This window comes from Macaca thibetana, chromosome 1 (assembly GCF_024542745.1).
Source record: "Macaca thibetana thibetana isolate TM-01 chromosome 1, ASM2454274v1, whole genome shotgun sequence".
Classification (NCBI taxonomy): domain Eukaryota; kingdom Metazoa; phylum Chordata; class Mammalia; order Primates; family Cercopithecidae; genus Macaca; species Macaca thibetana.
Genome location: NC_065578.1, coordinates 212,338,907 through 212,359,088, shown reverse-complemented (window position 1 = coordinate 212,359,088; position 20,182 = coordinate 212,338,907). Strand labels below are relative to the sequence as shown.

General features: G+C 37.6%; 1 protein-coding gene and 1 pseudogene across 4 annotated transcripts in view; one reads left to right on the top strand and one right to left on the bottom strand.

Moving 5' to 3' along the window:
* The window catches only part of RGS7 (regulator of G protein signaling 7), a 569,955-nt gene that overhangs the window by 427,018 nt on the left and 122,755 nt on the right, over window positions 1-20,182 (top strand). The window lies entirely within an intron of this gene.
* Window positions 7,489-9,311, bottom strand: LOC126942861 (heterogeneous nuclear ribonucleoprotein A1-like; annotated as a pseudogene).

Genomic DNA, 20,182 nt, shown 5'->3' with positions numbered 1-20,182 from the left:
AGAATAACAATGATCTCAGACACCATACATGTCTGTACCTGCAGGCAATGATGCTCCATTTTCTATGATTTTTTCTTTTTAAGTGAAAATAAGTTACAGCAGCAATATGAATTATCCAACTTTGAATTTCCTACTGGCATTTGTTTAAAACATACTTTTATAAAACCTCACCCCTGTCTTTTAAAGGGGATATTGATGGTGTGATGTACTTGGGCTGTGAGGTCCAAAGTATAGTAACTACTTAGGCTGTCTTTTCTAAGACAACTTTAGGGCACAGGGACTCTATTGCATAAAGCAGATTACCGAAGAGTTTATTGGCTGGGTGCGGTGGCTCACGCCTATAATCCCAGCACTTTGGGAAGCCGAGGCAGGCAGATCACAAGGTTAAGAGAGCAATACCATTCTGGCCAACGTGGTGAAACCCTGTCTCTACTAACAATACAAAAATTAGAAATTAGCTGGGCATGGTGGCGGGTGCCTGTAGTCCCAGCTACTCCGGAGGCTGAGGCAGGAGAATCACTTGAACCTGGGAGACAAAGGTTGCAGTGAGCCGAGGTTGCACCACTGCACTCCAGCCTGGCGACAGAGTGAGACTCCATTTCAAAAAAAAAAAAAAGTTTATTTCACTTTATTAGCATCCTGACCTGTTTCCATCCCCAGTTTGAACTTACCAAGTAGGTTATGCTGAACATAAGCCTCTATAGATCAGTTGATATGAAAAACCGCTTTTTCATAGTTATCTTGGTTTTATAGAAAAATGGAATGTTTTGATTCTGTTCAGTAGCTAAGACAAACCAATACGGACTAAAAGGTCTATATCTTTATAAACTCCATTCTTTGAAAATCAAGTTGGATAAGATTTCTGATATTTTGTGTACAAGTTCAAAAAGCATTCTAATTCCAGCCAGTTAAAGTGGAGTCAGAAATGGGCTTCCCCAGATGTATTTGCATCATCAAGAGAGATCCGGCACTAAGGACTTGCAGTGTGGGCTGGAGGCAAAGGCACAGGAAAGCTCAAGAGAGCTTTGGTAGGAAGTAGAGACAGCGTCAGTTGTAGCAAACTGAAACAGAAGGTGAGGCAGGGGTTTTACTGGTACCTCTGGGCACACACATTGCACACAAAAGGTCCTAGAAACGACTATTTTAGTACACATTAAAAAGCCATTGTAGTACACATTACAAAAACAGACACATAAGCCAATGAAACAGAATCGAGAGCCCCAAAATACAGCTGCACATCTATAACCATATGATCTTTGGCAAAGTCAACAAAAATAAGCAATGGAGAAAGGATTCCTTATTCAATAATGATTCTGGGATAACTGGCTAGCCACATTCAGAAGAATGAAGCTGGACCCCTACCTTATGCCAATACAAAAATTAAAATGGATTAAAGATTAATATAAGACCTCAAAATATAAAAATCCTAGAAGAAAACCTAGGATATATCATTCTGGACAATGGCCTTGGCAAATAATTCATCACTAAGTCCTCAAAAGCAATTGCAACAGAAACCAAAATTGACAAGCGGAACCTAAACTAAATTAAACTAATGAATTAAACTAAAGAGCTTCTGCACAGCAAAAGAAACTATCCACAGAATTAACAGATAACCTAGAGGATAGGAGAAAATATTTGCAAACTATGCATCTGTCAAAGGTCTAATAAAAAAATCTATAAGGAACTTAATGCAACAAGCAAGAAACAACCCCATTAAAAAGCGGGCAAAGGACGTGGACAGACGCTTCTCAAAAGAAGACATACAAGCAGCCAGCAAACATATAAGAAAATGCTCAACATTTCTGATCATCAGAGAACTGTAAATCAAAACCACAATGATATACCATGTCACACCAGTCAAAATGGCTATTACTAAAAAGTCAATAAATAACAAATACTGGCAAGGCTATGGAGAAAACAGAATGTTTATACTCTGTTAGCGGGAATGTAAATTAGTTCAGTCATTGGGGAAAGTTGTCTGGAGATTTCTCGAAGAACTAAAAATAGAGCTACCATTCATCCCAGCAATCCCATTACTAGGTATATATTCAAAGGAAAACAAATCATTCTACCAAAAGGACATGTGCACTTGTATGTTTATCACAGCACTATTCACAACAGCAAAGACATGAAATCAACCTAGGTGCCCATCAATGGTATATTGAATAAAGAAAATTTGGCATTTAATTTACACAGTGGCATTTAATTTACCATGGAATACTACACAGCCATGAAAAAGAATGAAATTATGTCCTTTGCAGCAACATAGATACAGCTGGAGGCCATTATCCGAAGCAAATAAGCACAAGAAAAGAAAACCAAATACTACATGTTCTCACTTATAAGAGGGAGCTAAACATTAGGGAGACGTGGACATAAGGATGAGAGCAGTAGACAATGGGGGGTTCTGTGGGGGGGAATGATGGAGAGGTGCAAAGGCTGAAAAAGTACCTATTGGAGACTTTGCTCACTACCTGGGTGTTGGGATCAGTCATACCCCAAAGCTCAGCATCATGCAATATACCCATGTAACAGACCTGCATATGTACCCCCTGAATCTAAACTAAACATTAAAAGTATTATTTTAAAAAAAGAAATGAGAACAAATGGAACAATGTCTTTAGGCTGGCTCCTTTCAAAGGTTGAATCTCTAATGTCCAAATAGGATTTTAACTCCAAGAAATTGAAATGCCCAATAAAGACAGGAGCCTCCCGTGTACTTACTTTTATGACTCATCTCACCCATCACACCCAATTCCTAGTTCATTTGATATTTTGTCCATTTGAACTTTTTGCATTGATTTTTATTTTTTCAAATATTGCATTAAGGTATTATTTATTTTGATTACTGAGTTTTTTGACACTCCCATAGATTTTGCACCTGAGGTGACTGCATCACTCACGCCATCCTAGTGGTAAGACAATTAATATTACATTTGGTTCTTGGGCTATCTCAAAAGACCTTAATGACAATGTAGATTTTGTCAAGATCATGGTAACCACATTAATTTTTGAAGTGAATTAAATTTTGAATTTGAAGGACAAAGAATATTTAGCCAGAAAAAACATATATTTAGTATGCAAGGGAGAGATGTGTGTGGGAGGGATACAGACTTTTCTGGTATGTATGGCAAAACCAACATATGACAGTTGCAGAAGGAAAAATTTGTTCCCCACATAAGAACCTTCCAATGTAAACAATTAAAGTCATTCAAAACATCGCATTGTCTTGTAGGGTGATGATTTATGCCTCAGTAAATATTCAACCGAAGGCCTGTCTTTTCTCTAGTATGTTGTGAAGGTTTTCAGACCCATAGCGAGAGATCGTACTTAGTGCCCCTAAACAACTAGACAAGATGAAGTTCTACTTGCCAAAACCATACTAAAGTAATAATAAAAGGATATTGAGAATGAATATATCTTTCATACATGATAATAAGAGGCCAGCAAAAAGAAAGTATTCTAGTTGGCTAACCACAGCAATTGTAGGCTGACATAAAATAATTATAGCAGCTTTGGGGTAAATAGTACTTTTTCCTTCAGGGACAGATTTTAAGTTGGTCAGTTACCATTGGTAGAAATCTTGCCGTATCCAAAGTTTTGTTTTGCGGAAGAGATGACAAGGAACTTAGGATCAGCTAAAGAGATCAAATACATGGTGAACTAATTTAAAAGAATTTTGAAATAAACACACAAAACAAAACCAAATTATTAGCCTATATGACTTTAGAACTGTGTCTTGAACCTTGAATAGCTGATAAAATAACAGTGCCTTAAATATCTGCATTCTCCATTAATAATTCCATTATCTATAATATTAGATAACTGAGAATTTAAGATATTGGGAAAAATGAAAGAACTTCATTTTTCTTTTTTTTTTTTTTTTTTTTTTTTTGAGACGGAGTCTGGCTCTGTTGCCCAGGCTGGAGTGCAGTGGCCGGATCTCAGCTCACTGCAAGCCCCGCCTCCCGGGTTCACGCCATTCTCCTGCCTCAGCCTCCCGAGTCGCTGGGAGTACAGGCGCCCGCCACCTCGCCCGGCTAATTTTTTTTGTATTTTAGTAGAGACGGGGTTTCACCGTGTTAGCCAGGATGGTCTCGATCTCCTGAACTCGTGATTCGCCCGTCTCGGCCTCCCAAAGTGCTGGGATTACAGGCTTGAGCCACCGCGCCCGGCCAGAACTTCATTTTTCTAAAAGTAGACATTATTTTTTTTTTTTATCTAAAACATTGCAGTGCTTTCAAATATATCCATTCCATCAACACAAGTTGTGTGTGTGTGTGTGTTTTCATCTGGATTCCCTTTGGCATTTAATTTAGACAGTTACGTGTTTTATAAGAGCTTTAAGAGGGCCTCTACAGTTCTGTTTTATTGCCCTCTGAAGAACTTTCCAAGCCTTTGTCATTCACTTTTAATGAATCCATCCCTGCATGCCTGTTTTTGAAGCCAGGTGTTAGTGGCTCCTAAAATCATGTTCTAGGGAACAGAGTCTTAAAAATTAATAGATTTCATGTGTTTTAGAGAAGCTCAAGGTTTACAGAAAATTAAACAAAATTTGCAGAGAGTTCCAATAAAATGCCCCAATACCACCTATACTTTCCCCTATAATGAAAAACTTACCATAATATGATACATTTGTTACAATTAATGAACCAAGATTAATACATAATTGTTAACAAAACTCCATAGTTTATATTAGGGTTAATTCTGTGTGTTATACATTCTGTGGGTGTTCAGAAATGTATAACATTTATCCACCATTTAGTTTTACTGCCCTAAAAATTATTTGTGTTCTGCCTATTTATCCATATCCCTACCCCAACCCCTGGCAACCACTTATATTTTTACCATCTCCATAGTTTTACCTTTTACAGAATGTCATAGGGTTGGAGTTACACGTGTACAGCCTTTTCTTCTTTCACTTAACAATATTCGTTATAGTTTCTCCATGTCTTTGCATGGGAGGATATTTCATTGCTTTTTATCACTGAATATTCCATTGTATGAATATACCACAGTTTATCCAGTCACCCACTGAAGAACATCTTAATTGATTCCACATATGGCAATTACAAATGGAGCTGCTATAAGCCTTCATGTACAGATTTTTTTTGAAGACATAAGTTTCCAATTCATTTGAGCAAATACCTAGGAAAGTGGATCATATGGTAAGAGAATATTTAGCTTTGTGAGAAACTTCCAGTCTTCCAAAGTGGCTACACTATTTTGCATTCCCACCAGCAATGAATGCAAGTTCCTGTTGCTCCATATCCTCACCAGCATTTAGTGTTTTCAATGTTTTGGATTTTAGCCATTTAATAGATATGGTATCTCATTGTTATTTAAATTTACAATTCTCTAATAACATATGATATTGAGCACCTTTCACATGCATATTTGCCAATTATATATCTTCTTCACTGAGATTTCTGTTCAGATATTATATTTTGCCTATTTTTTAATTGGGTTGCTGTTTTCTTATTGTTGAATTCTAACAGTTCCTTGTATATTGTGGACACCAGTGCTTTATCAGATATGTTTTGCAAAAATTTTCCCCCAGTCTGTAGTTTGTCTTTCATTGTCTTAATGGTATATTTAAAAGAATCGAAATTTTAAATTTTAATAAAATCCAACTTACAATTTGTTCTCATAGATTGTGCTTTTGATGTGTCTAAAAAGTCATTGCCAAACTCAAGGTCACCTAGATTTTCTCCTGTGTTATACTCTAAAGGTTTTATAGTTTCACATTTTATTTTTAGGTCTATAATCTAAAAGTTAATTTTTGTGAAATTTGTAAAATCTGGAGTCTATATTCATTTTTTTGCATGTAGAGGTCTAGTTGTTCCAGCTCCATTTTTTGAAATGGATCTTGTCTCCATTCGATTACCTTTTCTACCTTGTCCGAGTCTCTTCCTGAAATCTGTATTCTGCTTCCTTGATTAATTTTTTCTATTCTTTTGCTAATACCACACCACCTCAATTATTATAGATTTATAGTAAGTTTTGAAGTTTGATGGTGTCAACTCTCTGTCGTCGTATTTCTTTGGTATTGTGTTGTCTAATTTGGGTCTTTTGCTTTCCACTTAAAAGACCAATACCACACCACTTCGATTATTATAGATTTATAGTAAGTTTTGAAGTTTGATAGTGTCAACTCTCTGTCATTGTATTTCTTCGGTATTGTGTTGTCTAATTTGGGTCTTTGCTTTCCACTTAAACTTTGGAATCAGTTTGCCAATATCCTCAAAATATGCTAGGATTTATATTGAGATTGCATTGAATTCACAGGTCAAGTTGGAAAGAACTCACATATTTACAATATTGAGTCTTCTTATCCACATATTTGGTGTATCTTTCCATTGATTTTGATCTTTGATTTCTTTTAAAAGAATTTTGTACTCTTATTAATATATATCTTCTACATACTTTGTTAGGTGTATGCCTAAGTTTTGCTGCTTATGTAAATAGTATTGTGTTTTGAAATTCATATTTCAATTTTTCATTGCTGGTACATAGGAAAACCGCTTTTTTTGTATTCTGCAACTTTGCTATGATCACTTAGTTTTAAGAGTTTTTTTGTTGTTGTTTCTTTGGGATCTTCTACATAAACATGTCTTCCTGAACAAAGATTTATTTCATCCGTTTCAAACTGTATACCTTTTATTTCTTTTTCTTGTCTTATTGTACTGGCAAATAGGAGTAGTGAGAGGGGACATTCTTGCATTTTTCCAGATTTTAGTGGGAAAGCATCTAGTTTCTTTTTCTTTTCAAGAGAATTAAATCGTTTATTGATTACACATGATAATGGATGATACACAAGCTTCATTCCCATCTATAATTTTATCTGGTACCATTATTCTATTTAGTATATTGTATAAGATGTGCCAACACTCATTTTTATAACCAATAATTTCATGATTTTGCTTGGGTAATCCTTTTTACTGGTGAACTTCATTCAGGTCACAATAGTAACTATCAGTTCAATTATACCAAGGCTTCTGAAGACAATGGCTTCTCCACCCCAGCAGGTTGTATATAAATTCCAAAAAGAACCTGGCATCACCCTGAAGGAATTCTAACTTCACACTGTCGGGGGAAATTTACCAAGACGTCTTCAGAGCAGACTAACTTTACACAGCATATTATAAAAAAAAAAAAAAAGACATTTATGCAGCGTCACGATCAGACTATTACATTTAGCAATCCACAGCGTGGGTGCAAAAAAAAAAAATCTACATTAAAACGTTTTGTTGAAATGCTTTACACTTTCCACAGAACAGAAACTAAAGTAACCTGTAATACAATTAGTCACAAATACAGTCCTCGAGTTTTTTGCCCATACACGTGAGTATTTGTCTAAAACATGTCTTCTGTGTAGCAGCTAGGCCCTGCCACTGCTGTGCTTGGCCGAGTTCACAAATCTTTGGTAACCTGTAGCTTCCCTGTCACTTCTCTGACTCTCCTCTTCTGCTAAGCTTTGTTTCCTAATTAAAATATTCTGCCACTGCCGTAACTACTGCTGTTACTGGAACCGCCATAGCCACCTTGGTTTTGTGGTTTGACAAAGTATTGGCCTCCATCACCACAGAGGCCAGAGCTTCTACCTCCAAAGTTTCCTCCCTTCAGGGATCCAAAATGTGAAGACTGATTGTTGTAATTGCCAAAATCATTGTAGCTTCCACCACCTCCAAAATTGCTTCCATCATTACCAAATCCATTATAGCCATCCCCACTGCCACCAGATCTACCACCACCACCACTGCCACCAAAGTCACCACGACCACTGACATTTCCCCCACGACCACTGACGTTTCCCCCACGACCAAAGTTGTCATTCCCACTGAAACTACCTCCACGATCACCACCGAAGTTTCCAGAACCACTTCAACCTCTTTGGCTGGATGAAGCACTAGCTATCTCTTGCTTTGACAGGACTTTTCCTAACTTCACAGTTGCGGCCATTCACAGTATGGTATTTCTGAATGACGGTCTTATCCACGGAGTCATGGTCATCAAAGGTTACAAAGGCAAAAGTCCCTTTTCTTGCCACTGCCTCGGTCAGTCATGATTTCAATCCCTTCAATTTTTCCATCCTGTTCAAAATAATCTCTTAGGTGATGTTCTTCTGTGCCTTCTTTAATGCCACCAAAAAATATCTTTTTCACAGTTAAGTGGGCACCTGGTCTTTGAGAATCTTCTCTTGAGACAGCTCTCTTTGGTTCTACAACTCTCCCATCCACCTTGTGTGGCCTTCCATTCATGGCCGCATCCCCATTCTCCACGGTGGCCTATGTGACAAACCCAAAGCCCATGGAGCACTTGGTGTTTGAATCTCTCATTACCCCACAGTCCGTGAGCATTCCCCATTGCTCAAAATGGCTCCTCAGTCTCTCATGGGTTGTTTCAAAGCTCAGCCCTCCAAGGAAGAGCTTCCTCAGCTGTTCGGGCTCTTTAGGAGACTCTGACTTAGGCATGAGGGCAGAGAGAAGAGAGACTTTTCATTTTGTACTATTTTAGCTGTAGGTTTTTTTGTAGGCTTTTTTTTTTTTAATCAAGTTGGGAACATTCCCCTACATGGCTAGTTTACTAAGGGTTTTTATCATGACTCGGTGCTAGATTTTGTCAAATGATTTCTCTGCATGTGTTGATATGATTGCATGATTTTTCTTTAGCCTGTTGACGTGATGGGTTACATTAATTGATGTACAAATTGTCAACCATCCCTGCATACATGGAAAAAATATCACCTGGTCATGATGTAAAATATTTTATGCATTGTTGGATATAATATGCCAATATTTTGTTGGTGGTTTTGCATCTATGTTTATGAGGGGTGTTGGTCTGTAGTCTTCCTTTTTATGGTTTTGGTATTAGAGTAATGCTGGCCTTGTAGAATTAGTTAGAAAATATTCCTCCGCTTCTATTTTCTGGAAGAGGTTGTACAGAGTATTATTTCTTCCTCAAATGTTTGGTAGAATTCCCCAGTGAAGTTATCTGGGCTCGGTGGCTTTTTGTTTTGGTAAGTTGTTATTGTTGATTCAATTTCGTCAGTAAGTACAAGCCTATTTAGATCATCTATTTCTCCTAGTGTGCGTTTTGGTAGATTGTCTCTTTCAAAAACTTGGTTCATTTTACCTAAGTTATCAAATTTGTGGGGTAGATTTGTTCATAATATTCTTTTACTATTTTTAGGATAAAGAACATCAGTAGTGATGGCCTCCTTTTCAGTTACTGTACTAGCAATTGGTGTCTTCTTTTTTTTTTTTTTCTTAATTAGCCTGGCTAGAGCCTCATCAATATTAATTGTTTTAAGCAACCAGATTTTGGTTTCATTTAATTTCTCTATTGATTTTCAATTTTATTGATTTCTGCTCTGATTTCTATTATTTGTTTTCTTCTATTTGGTTTAGATTTAATTTGCTTTTGTTCTTCCAGTTTTCTGAGATGGGAATTTAGATGATTGATTTTAGATCTTTCTTTATTCTAATGTATGCATTCAATTTCCCTCAAGACGCTGCTTTCACTACATCCTGTGAATTTTGATAAAATGTGCTTTTATTTTCATTTAGCTTGAAATTCTTTAACATTTCTCCTGAGACTTCTTCTTTGGTCCATGTGTTATTTACAAGTGTATTGTTTAATTTCTAGGTACTTTGAGATTTTCCAGCTATCTTTCTATTGTTGATTTCTAGTTTAATTCTGTTGTTTGAGATCATGCTTTGAAAGATTTCTACTCTTTTATATTTTTAAGGTGTGTCTTATGACCCAGAATGTGGTCTATCTTGGTGCATGTCGTGAGAACTTGAGATGATTATAGACTCTGCTGCCGTTGCATTAATTATTCTATAAATGGCCATTAAATTCAGCTGATTGATGGTGCTGCTCAGTTTGATTCTGTCCTTCCTGATTTTCTGCTACTAGATCTGTCAACCACAGATATATGTGTGTTGAAGCCTCCAATGATAGTAATTATTCATCCATTTCTCTTTGTAATCTGTCAGTTTTTACCTCAAGTATTTTGATGATCTGTTGTTAAGCATATACACATTAAAGGTTGTTATGTCTTTGTGGAGAATTGAACCCTCTATTGTTATGCGATAAAATCACTTTATCCCTGAAAATTTTTTTTAGAGCCTTTGTCTGAAATTAATTTATCTAATCTAGCTTTATTTTGATTAATTTTAGCACGGCGTCTCTTTCCTCATTCTTTAACTTAATCTATCTGTGTCTTTGTATTTAAAGCGAGTTTCTTCTGAACAGAATATAGTTGGTTCTCTTATGTCCACTCTGATAGTCCCTGTCTTTTACTTGATGTATATCATTCACATTTAAAGTGATTATTGATATAGTTGGTTTAATATCTGTAACTGTTACATTAATGTTTATAACTGTTTTTTATTAGTTTCCTTTTGGCTTCCTGTCTCTTTCTGCCTTCTCTGATTTTAAATGAACATTATGTATAATTCTGTTTTCTCTTTTTGCCCAGTATCAATAATTCCTTTTAAATGTTTTAAGGTTTTTCTAGAGTTTGCACTATACATTCACAATGAATCCAAGTCCATTTTTAGATAACACTGTACACTTAACATATAATGCAAGCATCCCATAACAGAGTATTCCTACTTTCTCCTTTTTATCTCTTATAATATTGCTGTCATTCCTTTCCTTTAGGCTATAACTGAATACATTGTTGCTGGTATCATTCTGAATACATTTTTATCCATCAGATCAATTAAGAAATTTTTATAAAGAGATTTTGTTTGACCTTCATTTATTCCTTCTCTAATAGTCTTCCTTTCTTTCTGTAGTTTCAACCTATTATCATTCTCCCTTTTTCTGAAGTACTGTTTTTAAACATTCTTTTCAAGGCAGGTCTTTTATCAACAAATTCTCTCAGTTTTTGTTTGTCTAAGAAAGTCTTTATTTTCCCTTCACTTTTGATAATTCCACAAAATACTGAATTCTAGGTTAATGGGTTTTTTCTTTAGAGACTTTAAATCTATCACCCCACTCTCCTCTTGCTAATTCAAAGCAGTTATTAGATTTTTCTTCTCTCCAGGTAAGGCTTCCCTCACCCCATCCACCCTTGCGCCTTTCAAGATTTCTCTTCATGTTTGGTTCTCTGAAGTGAAAATATGATATGTCTGTGGTTGCTCTGATAGTTATCGTGTTTGGTGTTGTTTGAGTTTCCTGGTTGTACGTCTTGGTGGATTCATTTACTAGAGCCACCATAACAAAATATAACAGACTGTATGGCTTAAGCAATAGAAATTTATTCTCTCATCAATAAAAGTGAGGGTAGAAGTGCTATGGATACTAGAAGTGCAAGAACAAGGTGCTGGAAGGATTGATTTCTCTTGAGGCTCTCTCCTTGGCTTTCAGAAGGCCACCTTCCCCTGTGTCCTCACATGGCCTTTTCTCTGTATAGGCCCATCTCCTGAATCTTTTCCTCTTAGAAGGACATCAGTCATATTGGATTAGGGCCTCACCCTTATGATCTCATGTGACCTTAATTACCTCTTTAATGACTTAATACAGCCACATTCTGAGGTTACTGGGAGTTAGGGCGTTGACATAAGTTAAGTTTGGGGGAACAGGAGGGCACAATTAAGCTCATAACACTGTCTATCTATCGTTAACTGGGGAAAAATCTCAGTTATTATTGCTTCAAATATGCCTTCTGTTCTTTTCTCTCTTTCTTCTCTGATTTTCGCATTACATGTATGTTATGCCTTTTATATTAAAATTACCCCCACAGTTCTTAGACATTCTGTTCTGTCTCCTCTCTCTCTCTCTCTCTCTATTTTACTTTTTGGACAGTGTCTCGCTCCGTCACCCAGGCTGAAGAGCAATGGCATGATCTTGGCTCACTGCAACCTCTGCCTCACGAGTTCTAGCAATTTTCATGCTCAGCCTCCTTCATAGCTGGTATTACAAGCATGTGCCACCATGCACTAATTTTTTTTTTTTTTCATATTTTTAGTAGACATAGGGTTTCACCATGTTGACCAGACTGGTCTTGAACTCCTGGCCTCAAGTGATCGGCCCGCCTTGGCCTCCCAAAGTGCTGGGATTACAACATGAGCCACGGCGCCTGACACGTCCTCTCTTTTTTATATATTTTTTTCTCTTTATGTTTCAGTTTGAAAGTTTCTATTGACACATGTCCAAACTCTACTGATTCTTTCCTCAGTTGTGTCCAGTCTATTGAACTAATTTTTCATTCTGCATTTCTATTACAATGGTTTTGATTTCTTGAATTTCATCATAGTTCCTTTTAATTTCAGATCTGATGATTCCCATATATTTTCCATATTTAGTCTGGTTCTCATGCTTGCTCTGACTCTTCCAACTATGTTTTTCATCGTTTAGTGTGCCTGGGAATTTTTGTTGTTGTTGACAGTAGGATGTGATATACTAAATAAATGAGGCATACAGGTCATTAGTGTGAGGGTTTATGTTTATCTGGCTAGGAACTGAGCTGTGTTTACTGTTTGCTGTAGCTAGAGGCTTTAGAGGCTAACATCCCCTCTGATGTCCTTGTTTTTATTCCCCGCTGTTGTCTTTGGGTTTTCCTAGAAACTTCTCCTTAAATAAGGTATGGGTCATGCAGTTCTTTCCGTCGCATTCATCTGTTATTATACAGGAGCCCTATGGCATTGTGGAAAGGTGCAGAGGAAGGGGGATGCTTTGTGTAATCTGATGATTAGGACTCAGCCCCACAGTGAGGCTTCACCCCTGGGCCGTGATCTCCACACGTGCTCCTTGGGTTTTGGGGGCTTTTCCTCTTTAGGTGCAGTGGGAAGGATAGAGGGGTTGGAGTTGGGTATTTACCTACTCCCAGGTGCTATAGACTCTGCTATAATCTCAGTCTGTTGGGCTCTGGGTGATATAGTTTCTTTTGAGACAGGCCGTTGTTTAGAAGAGCAGAGTGACTGGGTATATTTCAGAATGGTTACTATTTTCCTCTCCCTTGTTGAAAGCATCAAGAAATTTCTCCCTGAACCTCACTGTGCAAACCTAGTAGGGCTCCTGGAAGTAAAAGTCACAAATGTATGGTAGCCCCCTTAAAACTGCTCCCTGATCCTCAAAGGAGTTTTTAATGCTCAAATTAATCCACATTGAGCCTCGAACAACTAGTCAGTTGCAATTTAAGTTTTTCTATCCCAAGGCTGGTTTTCCCGAAGCTTTCTGTTACACTAGGTCATGATTCTCTGTACATTTCTGTCTTTTTCTGCGATCATGGGGCCAATGGTTTGCCCTCTGACATCAATCCTCTGAGAGAATCTAAGAGGAATTGTTGGTTTTTACTTCTTCAGCTTTTTTCTTTGTGAGGTTGGATGGGAGGGATGACTTTCAAGCTCCTTAAATGCCAGAGCAGACTCCAGAGAGCAGATTTTTGCAAGAGAAAGAAGGATAAACAGAGCATGACTATGTTGTTTTTATTTATTTATTTTGTTTCTGCTTTTCTTTCTTTTTTACAACCCCTTCAGTATTTCTACATGGAATAGTCTCTGAGTTAACCTCTGAGAGTAATAGGATACTTAAAGCTGGTTGTGTCTTCTCCATGAGTTCTCCCTTTCCAATGAGCTTTGGAAAGTATCTGAAATCCAGCCATTAGTGTCATGGAAAATGTCTCTTTTGAGGTAGTTATTTTCCCCCTTGGTTTCCCTTTAGCTTTGGAGCTGCTGTGAAACAGAAAAAGAGAGAAACCTGGCACTCTCAATTGGCAGGGCATGGATAAAAGGAGAGAGAAATAAAATAAGATTGTATTTATCTAAGCAGAATGCTAATAAGACTTGCATGTTTTTAAACTTTATACATTTTCTACCATCAACCTGTAAAGAACAAAATTAGAATGTTACTGTTCCAATGTTTATTCTCAAAGCTATCATAATCGATGAGTAGTTTCTAAATTGATGTGCCCTGGAACAAGATCAGAGATAGATCCAGGAAGAAAAATAAAACATTACATCTTACCAGGAATATCTCATCATCATTCAAAATTACAGATGCTCTGGGATAACTGAAATTTTAAAGCACAAAATAAGCAACATTAAAAATATCCACTGATTCAGCCAAATTGCAGTAGTGTAGTCTCCTAGTTTGTGAAAGTGATGGGCTTTCATATAACTTCCTTAATAAAAAGAAGAGCCGTATTTTTTGTATTTATTTTTGATTACTGATGGAGTTACATAGGGTGGTATTGGTATTACAGGTTTTAAACAAATATTCACCATAAACTAATTTTAGCAAAAACGAACAACAACAAAACCCATTTACCTAATATGACAGTGAGAACCAAATTATTGTGTAAGACTATTTATTAAAAGGAACTAAAACATTTAAGGCATCTTAAAAATGAAAATGATGACCCAAAGTATTCTATTCCTTTCAAAAATATTCCAAGTTTTTGTCATTTCAAAACGCAGAACTTCCTGATGAAATGTGTAAGTCATTAAAAGTTCTGGCTTTTACCTTATTTATACAAGGACTAAAACATCTGATTTACTCTCTTACCCAAATTTTTACCTGTAGGTATGTATGTGTATGAATAGTGCACGTGCATATAAATGTGTTATATGCATACTTGCATCATGCATACATACAAAATAAAAACAGTTATTCACATGGAGATTAAAATATTCTGAAGCATGGTTTCTGTAAAATAAAATTAAAGCCATATTAATATGTTTGGGATGTATCCCTGGTTTATAATCTCATTCTCTAGAAATGCTCTCTGTTGTAGTAAAAATAGCTTCCCATATTAACTGAGCTACCAGCTTGGAAGTGTTTTGCTGGTTGTCTCTCCAAATGCTGAAGCAAGCCTGCTGAGATTAATTCCTACCGACCTGTGCTACTGATTTCTGGTTTGGCACCTTCCTCCCCGTGAGTATGCAGGCTTGTAGTCTTTTCATCTAAACCCATCAGCGAAGATATGAAAAGAGAAATAGAAAATATTTGATAGCAATAGATATTCAAACATGCCTAATTAGTATCTGTATTATTTTGTGTCTTTACATTATAACGCATATAGTATACAGGAAAAAAAAAATCCATTAATGAAAACAGAATATGCATATGTAAATATATATATTTATTTATATATAAAAAATTATGTGCCTGTGTGTGTTGGGAGTGAGGAGGAATGATTACTTTATGTATAAAGCCCAAAATTGGAAGCTTTGAAATTCATCACAATTTGAACTCAGCAAAAGAAGCAATGTGATTCCCAAGAAGGAACTGGTTCTGAAGCCTTTACAAGTCATTAGAATATTTTGAGGATTGCCCGTCTCTCACATGCATTATAGTTCACTATTTCTTGAAGTGTGGCCCTGACTTGCCTATGACGATGGGGATGATGTTGAAGTACAGATTACTGGCCTCTTTCTCAACCAATTAAATCTGGGCTCGAGCTCAAGCATTGACATTATTAATAAGTTCTTCCAGATGTACATTAAAGTGGAAAAACCATTATATATTTAGCTTACTCAGGCAAATTAATTTGATATTTGCATTTCTGGTGGTTTGTACTTTTTGACTCATTTTAAATGGTTACTCCTGCTTGTCCAACTACATTTTAAATAATAGTATATCAGAAATTGGAATAATACTTAACAGCTTACATCACACCTTTACATGCATTATCTGATTTAATCCCGCACAGAAAATTTTTTTTTTTTTGTGACGAAGTCTCGCTCGGAGTCTCACTGTGTCGCCCAGGCTGGAGTGTAGTGGCACGATCTCAGCTCACTGCAACCTCCACCTCCCAGGTTCACGCCATTCTCCTGCCTCAGCCTCCCGAGTAGCTGGGACTACAGGCACCCGCCACCATGCTTGGCTAATTTTTTCTATTTTTAGTAGAGATGGGGTTTCACTGTGTTAGCCAGGATGATCTCGATCTCCTGACCTCGTGATCAGCCTTCCAAAGTGCTGGGATTACAGGCGTGAGCCACCGCGCCCGGCCAGAAAATCTTTAAAGTCCAGTAAGTCATACTCTACAAGTGAAAATCACAGTCAGATAGATGGAGGGCCTACCCTATGACTAAAAACAATAGAGCCGGGATTGGAACCCAAGGTTTCTGACTGGGTTTTATGCTTTTCTCACTGCATCAGACTTGTTTTACATTCATGTTCCACTGGACATGAGTGTTTTTCAGTTGGATTTCCATACCATTGTTGTGTTTACAAGACTTACAGATAGCTGGAATTTTAGCTATATGCACCCAGTATGCAGTGACTATCCAATTCTAAAGACAAGACAAGATATTGGTGTTGGACAGAAAGATTTTTGAGTCACTAGAGTCAGGCTATAGTTAAAGCCATGGTTGTGGATGAGATCATTCAGAGAGGACATGTAGACTGAGACAAAAAGAGGGCCCAAGTTGGAACCTAGAGAACTTTAATATGTAAGAAGAAATCACCAGAAGAAGAACCAATGAGAGAAAACGAGAAATGTAGGGAGATCAGATGTCAGGGAGAGGATGAGAACTGAAGAAGCCAACGTGGCGGTAAGCTTGCACTGCTTTCCCAAATACTTGGCAATGAAATGAGAGAGGGATGGATGGATGGATGGATGGATGGATGGATGGATGGATGGATGGATGGAAGGATGAATGGATGGATGGATGGATGGATGGATGGATGGATGGATGGATGGATAAGGGGGAAAAAAGAGAGAGAAAGAACCTGCTTATAGGATGGAAATGATGCTGAATCAGTGGTATGGTGTTCAGTATGGAAGGGAGTTGGATTTATTTGGGAATTAAAGGGAAGCTTCAATGAAAGGAGAGAGATTGAGAGAGAGAAAGACAATCAGTGCATCTGATATAGATGTTTAGCTTTTGCCCAGGATACAGTAGGAATGAACAAGAGAATTCTTTTTTTAAATTTTTTTTTTTTTTTTTTGAGACGGAGTCTCACTCTGTCGCCCAGGCTGGAGCGCAGTGGCCGGATCTCAGCTCACTGCAATCTCCGCCTCCCGGGTTCCCACCATTCTCCTGCCTCAGCCTCCCGAGTAGCTGGGACTACAGGCGCCCGCCACCACGGCCGGCTAGTTTTTTTGTATTTTTTAGTAGAGACGGGGTTTCACCGTGTTAGCCAGGATGGTCTCGATCTCCTGACCTCGTGATCCGCCCGTCTCGGCCTCCCAAAGTGCTGGGATTACAGGCTTGAGCCACCGCGCCAGGCCTAAAAATTTTTTTTAATTGACTGGGCACAGTGGCTCAGGCCTGTAATCCCAGCACTTTAGGAGGCCAAGGCAGGTGGATCACACTCTGGCCTGGCCAACACAGCAAAACCCCATCTCTACTAAAAATACAAAAATTAGTTGGGCATTGTGGTGCACACCTGTAATTCCAGCTACTCAGGAGGCTGAGGCATGAGAATCCCCTTGCAGCTGGGAGGCGGAGGTTGTAGTGAGCCAAGATCACACCACTGCACTCCAGCCTGGGCGACAGAGTGAGACTCTGTCTCAAAAACAAAATTGATTGACACATAATAGTTGTACCTATTTATAGGGTACATAGTGATGTTGCAATACATATAATGTATGGTGATTAGATCAGGGTAATTAGCATATTCATTATCTCAAACACTATTATTTCTTTGTGCTGGGAACATTCAGTATCCTCTTCCTAGCTCTTTGAAATCATGTATTGTTGTTGAACTTATTCCTCCTATCTAGCTCTAAATTTCTATCCTTTAACAAACCTCTCCCTAACCCCTCTTCCTCCTACCTATCCCAGCCTCTAGTTTCCTCTGTTCTACGTTTTGCTTCTGTAAGATCAACTATTTTTTAGCTTCCACATATGAGTGAGAACATGTGTTATTTAACTTTCTGTTTCTGGCTTATTTCACCTACCATAATGTTCTCCGGTTTCAAGGGCCAGATGCCCCACATTGATTTACATACAAACCACGTTCCATAGAACTTTGACGGATAGAGTATGTCACACGCGACAGCAGCAAGAACTTTTGAGGAACTGAATCTCAAGTATCTATATATACACAAAAGAATTTCTTTCCTTAAAAAATGTTTAAAATATGTTCAGGGATAAATACAAGATATAAAAATACAAAAGCAAACACAAAACAAAACCAGATATCAAAACTTTCCGAAAGAACCACAAACAGAAGGGACAGAAGAGCACGTCTGCTGCACTTTAATAAAGCAGAACTAGCGATGCTTAATACACTCACTGAGGTCACTGAACACCCAGCTGACTCAATGTTTAATTTAATGGTCAGTTGCAATACATAGGTGGCTGCACTGAGGAGTCGGTGGTCGAAGCTGTGCTTCCCAAGTGCAAGTGCCAGAGCATTTGCCAGTAGCACCCGGAACAGGAAACCCCAATTGTTTAGACAGCAAAAGGTCAAGTCAACTGTGTCAAGAGCCAGAGAAATACTTGATATTCTTAAATGCATTTCTATTGTAGTTAATATATTACACGACAAAAACCTGACTATATAGATCTGTTGGCCCTACTACTTCTATTGTAGTCCAGCCCTTTCATAACTGTATCTCCTTGTGCTCTGTAAGCCAGCCTTGCAAACTGGACCATCGTTTTCCATCCATGCTGTCATTTACGGCTGAGTTTCAAAGACGTCTGGTTATGACACATTTAGGTAGGCTAAAAGATTCCATGTGTTGTCTTACTCTAGGTAAGTTTTAGGTAGAGAAAGTAACTTAGTGATAATAATAAAGTGACACCATACAGGCAAAATTGTAGACTAGGGGTGGGAATAGACAAGGAAAGCAGACATATTTGTTTCAGAAGATGGAGTATGGATAAGTTGCATTTGTACTGTAAAGTATACATATTTTATTGGTGAAATAATTGGAAGTTTATAGTCTAGAAATGTCATTGATGCAAATATGCTTCAGGCAAAATTGTAGACTAGGGGTGAGAATAGACAAGGAAAGCAGACATATTAGTTTCAGAAGATGGAGTATGGATAAGTTGCATTTGTACTGTAAAGTATACATATTTTATTGGTGAAATAATTGGAAGTTTATAGTCTAGAAATGTCATTGATGCAAATATGCTTCACGGCACTGTATGGGATTCACCAAACAACTTGTAGCAGACTACATTGATGAGGATGACATAAACATAAATATTCAACTTACAGTCATGAACATCAGTCTCTGAAAATCATGACCGACTCAGAACAACACTGAGGAGCAGTAATAAAACATCCTCTTGGAATAGGAGATGACTGGCATCCCAATCATCCAAGGACGTATGCATTCACAACTTTGGGATTCTGCTGAGTATGGCGTGACAGTCAGACTTTCTAGGAAAGTCTGAATTAGAGGCCTCAGGAAATTTTATTAACAAAGCGAATTTGGTGCATGCGTTCCAAATGTTAGCATAAGCTTTCTGCATATTGTCTCCCCACTACCTGAAGGAAACACCTGCAGCCCTGGGCTGTTTTCTAGTCCTAAGAGCAGAGGACTTCAGGTCTTTCTTTGAGAATCACAGATTTAGGTGGCTTGTTTGCATTAACAAACTTTCCTAGTCCCAATTCCTTGGGTAAACCAAGTGGTCCTCCTAGTTTTCTTGTGAATTAATTGAATCAGTTAAGCAGGTACCTTTTTCAAGTGACAATAGAAGCACTTAGAGGATAATAATTCTGGTCGTTCACAGGTGTGGGAGAAATTACTTTGGAACCTGGGTGGCCTTCTGTCTTAGGTGGAGCTTTTACCTGGCAGGGAGGGAGTGGAAGGGAGGTAGAGGGTTTTGACAGTGTCAGTATAAGAGCGAAACTCCCCTTTATGTAAATGTAGGCTTAAGAACTGCAGGAAAGACATTCATTCATTCATTCATTTATGTGGGCTTAAGAACTATAGGAAGTGCATTTATTTCGTTGAAAGTTTTTCTAAAGAAAAAGTTAACCATGGTGGCCATGGTAAAAACAAAAACTGTTCTTTGTAAGGAGATTCTTTAAAAATCAAAGAATGGAAGGGAAAGTTTAAAAAAATAAATAAAAGAAGACCATGGGTAAGATTATTTATAATTTAAATCAAAACTAATGGCATGTATTTTGTGAATCAGCAGTCTTATTTCATGAAAATTCCATTTTCTCAAGTCTAGCAGTTAAGGCTGACAAGATGCCACGTTTAACTTGGTAACTGTGTCAACAGGAGAGGTCTTATCTTCTCATTGCTTCAGTATTG